General features: G+C 45.9%; 1 long non-coding RNA gene across 2 annotated transcripts in view; it reads left to right on the top strand.

Annotated features, from left to right (window-relative positions):
* LOC116216417 overlaps window positions 1-4244 on the top strand; it is a 182793-nt gene extending 178549 nt beyond the window's left edge. For both annotated transcript variants that reach the window (XR_004159102.1, XR_004159103.1), the window contains exon 5: window positions 345-4244. This is a non-coding gene — a long non-coding RNA (uncharacterized LOC116216417). The remainder of the gene's footprint in view (window positions 1-344) is intronic.
* The last annotated feature ends 6 nt before the right edge of the window (window positions 4245-4250 follow it).

The raw sequence follows: 4250 nt of genomic DNA, 5'->3' as shown, positions 1-4250 counted from the left end.
ATTCTTTCTAACCGCTAGAGAGGGACATGTTTCGGTCGAGATTCTTCCCCCCCCGAGTGAAATAGTGGACCGCATCAGCATCCGATTTGGGTGCGTCATGTGGTTTCTCATGTGATGCTGGTCTCGCTGCGCTTTGGAGGGTGAGCCTTTTGTGACTCCACTCTTGGACAGTAACATCCAGCAATACAGGATATTTTGGGGAGGAGGGGGAAAGATACCCCCCTAGGAAAACCCCTAAAGCCCAGAAAATAAAGTTACAGCCCTTTATTATAGTCATAATTTCTTCTTAACTATTTTGGCTTCTATTTTTAATTCTGGGTCTTCCCTCTTCTCCGTTCCTGCAGGCACGAAGCTGCACTGTTCAGAAGAAGCAAGATTCTTTCCTCACAGCTACGGCACTGCGACACAGCCTGCTTTTTCGCATTTACCTGGGTGGCTGCTGCTGGTTCTGCTGCTGCTGCAGCCTCGCTGCCTGCACTTCACCCCAGCTTGGCTGATGCGAGTCTCCCTCGTCTGCGCATCGCTAAGGAAGAGAAGCGATGGAGCCGCAATTTTTCTGTTGGTTCTGGAAGCAAAGGGTTGTGATGTGGGGTGGTTTGGGGGTTTTCTTTTTTTTGGTGGGGAGAAAAAGGAGGGATGTTAATCTAGGGTGGAATGGGTAAAAGCTTAAAGAAATATGATGAAAAGTAATCCAGTGCTCAACAAGGGCATCAGCAGCAAGAATCCAGCCTCTGCTGCTCCAGAGGATTAAGATGGGGAAAGCCACAGAGCTGCAGTCGAGTTGCACCTCAGCGTTGTGCTGGAGATGGATAAACAAGGTATTGGTCGTATCTGCCTGCTAAGGCAAAGCCACGGGAGGAAGAGCGAGCGAGAGAGTGCGTGCAAATGCAGTGGAAGAAGAAACGCTGCGTGCTGTTTGTCTGATTCTGTGCATTCTCAATGTGGAGAGGATGGGGTGATTAAGAAAGCAATGTATGGATGGAGGCACTGTGAATTGTAGCTCGAACACTCCTGATGCTGTCAGGGAGGGAACTGATGAGCTAGGTGGCTGCAGCAGTATCCCCAGGGAAAACAGCGGCCATGCTGTGTATGTATGTGCTTATGTACGTGTGTGTGCTTATGCGTGTGGGAGCATGTACAGGCATGAAAGAAAGACATTTCTGACCAATTTGCAGAGGAAGCTTGTCACTTTGATGGTCAGACTTGATTGCAGCTTGTATTTTCAGCTCTAGCTCTACACCCAATTCCTGAGTGAGGCGGCACTTTGCGAATGCAGATGTAGGCAGAATTCTTCTAAGAAATGTGAAAGCAGATCCTTTCCATTTAACACCTTGGAGCACTGAATCTTCTGCACTGTGTTGAGAGAAGCTAAGGGGAGGGGGTCATTTTCTCCATCTTAAAATCTTTATAAACACAGCTATATTCAGTGCGGCAAAAAATTCTATGCTGTAATAGAAATGTGATCAATCTAATCAAAATAAATGCATCCCAGATGACTTCTAGACCAGCTGGCTACCACAGTCATCAGATGGCTAAATGCTCAACTGAGCATTTATAGTCAGCATTATATTTCTGGTTTTTTTTTTTTAGAATTTTAAAATCAGCGCTGACTAAAATCATTATTTCTCTATTTAAAATAGACAGCAGTTAGCAGCAGATTTTTCTGAAATGTACCTGTTTATTTTTTGCCATTGTAATTTGACTGGCTTGAGCTCTTTTTGTTTATCTGTTTGGTTTATATTTCTTTGCATGCATTGAGGAGACTGTGTTTTTAGAACAGGGAAACTAGTCACAGTGCTTGGCATACTGAGATCAGCTGGCAGCTCGGGTTGCCCGTATCTGAACAATGCAAAAATAGGGAAAACAAGTACTGCAGTCAGCTAGTGGGGCTTGGCATGGCTTTTAGCAGCTGCCTAGTAAGAAAGAGGGTGGTTTTTTTTCCTTTTTTTCCCTTTTCTACAAATCCGTAGACCATAATGTCATCCTAAAATGCATACGAGGGGATTTCCCAATAGTCATGGTGAGCTACCCTGCAAGATGCCTGTCTGGCCCTTCCACTGTTACCCTGTCTACAAAGGCTGCCCTGTGTGTTGGATTATATTTAGCCAGCTGCTGGGTAACATTCTTGTGCTGGGGGCAAAGGAGTCTTATTACTCCCATACTGTAGTTTTGTGTTTTCTTAAAGAAAAATAACCTTGGCAATACAGCAGGCTCTGAAAAGAAGCATATACCACTCCTGCACCTTTCTGAAACTGCTGTGCTTTTAACTCAGGCTGTTTTAAAGCAAACGAGCAGGAGGAAGAGTGGCTTTTAGCTCATAGCTTCAAAGCTGCAAAATGTCAGCAGCTTGTAATTAGGAGCCCGTGGTTACGTCAGGGACTGTATCTCTCCAAGAATAGCTGTGTGATGTGTGCCACAAAGCAAAAGAAGGCAGTCGTAACCTGGTTCTTGAGCCTGCTTCGAACAAGAGAGCGATATGGATTAATGAATCGGCTGCATTCGTAAATCAGAGCTGGATGGATTACATGTATGAGACTGGCTGCACTCTGCAAAAGCGAAAACTGAATTATCAGTTTGTCAGAGGGCACACGTTCACCGGCTGGAAGTGTGAATCCTTCGGAAGAAATGCAGACAAGCCATCTGTCCTAGAAAATGTCATTCCTGTCTCCATCTTGCACAGGCAGCTGCGTGCCACGAGGCATGGGAGGGAGCGACCGGCCAGCCGCACCGAGGTGTTTAAAAGCAGGCGTAAAATTAAACACAAAGCCAGCACACCAAAACTCAGCTCTGGCGTTGCAGATTTGATGCTGAAATACCACCCCAGTGCAGACCTACTACGGTCAGGTGTGGTTTCTATTAAGGCTTCTCTGGCTAAGGGATGGTGCAAAAAAAGGCTTAGCGCAACATCTTGCAACCAAACGTGGTCCTGTCGGTGCACTGGGAATGCAGCAGCTTGGGGCTGCCTGCTCTGCAGGGACGTGCCTGGAGCTTTTTGACCCCTGCTGTCGTTTTTCGATCTGGGCTGGCGGCTCTGCAGCACTTAAGCGGTGAGATTGCAGGGGTGCTTACCCTGCTCTGACCGGCCTTTCCCAGTGCTGCGGCTGGAGATGTTTACACGGCTTTTATCGACAGCCCTTCGCCAGTCAGTGTGCATTGCTGCCTGTTTTTGGAAGCCTGGCGTGGTTCCCTGGTCCCAGCACAAGTCAGCTGCAGTTCTACTCTTTGTGCCGCTCTTTAATTTACCAGGATATGTAGATTGTATTATGCAAACAGTGGTTGTGGGTTCTGTTGTTTTTTTTCCTTTTTTTTTCCTGACCGTGAACACAAATTTGTAGGAGGAGATGACTCTGTATATTAAACCAATAGCTCTTTGAATCGTGTGTAGTATAATTTAAATATACTTACTTTAATTAGTAGGAGCCTACAAAAGCCAGCATTGTCTGGGGCTGTTTAATTTACATCGCGGCCTCTGTCAATGAGCACAACCTGCCTGAACAGAATGGCGTATTCTGCGCAGCCGGCAGGGTGGAAGGCGTCACTTTGTTTGTGTTCCTTCCAACAGCTGGTCATTAATGCAGGCCCCATCTCCAGAGTGAAGTGCTGGTGGACATGAATGGCCGCCTGATTAATGCTGCCCCTCGACGGCTCCTTCCTCCAGCAGCGATGCTCGCAGCAGAATAATGCAGCGTGATTTGATTGCGCTCTAACAGGGCAGTATGTCATTGTGTCACCAAGCAATTGAGGTTATTATGGGGCAGGGCAGACAGACGGGACAGTGGGGTTACTAGACCGTGGCATTTTTAGAAATGCAGGCCTGACCTACTTAGAGTTATTCTTGCTGGCTGGCAGCTGCATGGTGCATGGCTTGTCCTGATAGGCTGAGGCTGTTGCTAGGGGGAATTAGCATGAATTTTTCCACATACAGACTCAGTGATTGAATGATAAAAGCTGACTGGAATTAAAGAGATTCGGTTCAGTATTATGCAGATTTATCTCCCTTGTTTTTTTTTTCTCTCTCTCTCAAATGCATAAAAAGGAGCAGAAGACAGTTTGTTTCCATTCATTTTTGACCTATTTTTTTTCCATAGGAGGGCAGAAGCACTGTGAATTTTTGATCATTTACTATTTAAGTCGTTGAAATGGTATGACAGTGGGCATGCATCTTTAATGTATAGGAGATTCAAATTCCTTCTCTGCAGAAGGGAATGAAATGAATATAGTTTATACTCTGGTCAGACCATTGCCTTTTT

This window comes from Meleagris gallopavo, chromosome 3 (assembly GCF_000146605.3).
Source record: "Meleagris gallopavo isolate NT-WF06-2002-E0010 breed Aviagen turkey brand Nicholas breeding stock chromosome 3, Turkey_5.1, whole genome shotgun sequence".
NCBI classification, from domain to species: domain Eukaryota; kingdom Metazoa; phylum Chordata; class Aves; order Galliformes; family Phasianidae; genus Meleagris; species Meleagris gallopavo.
The sequence above is the reverse complement of the archived record's forward strand: the minus strand, read 5'-3'. Positions and strand labels throughout refer to the sequence as shown.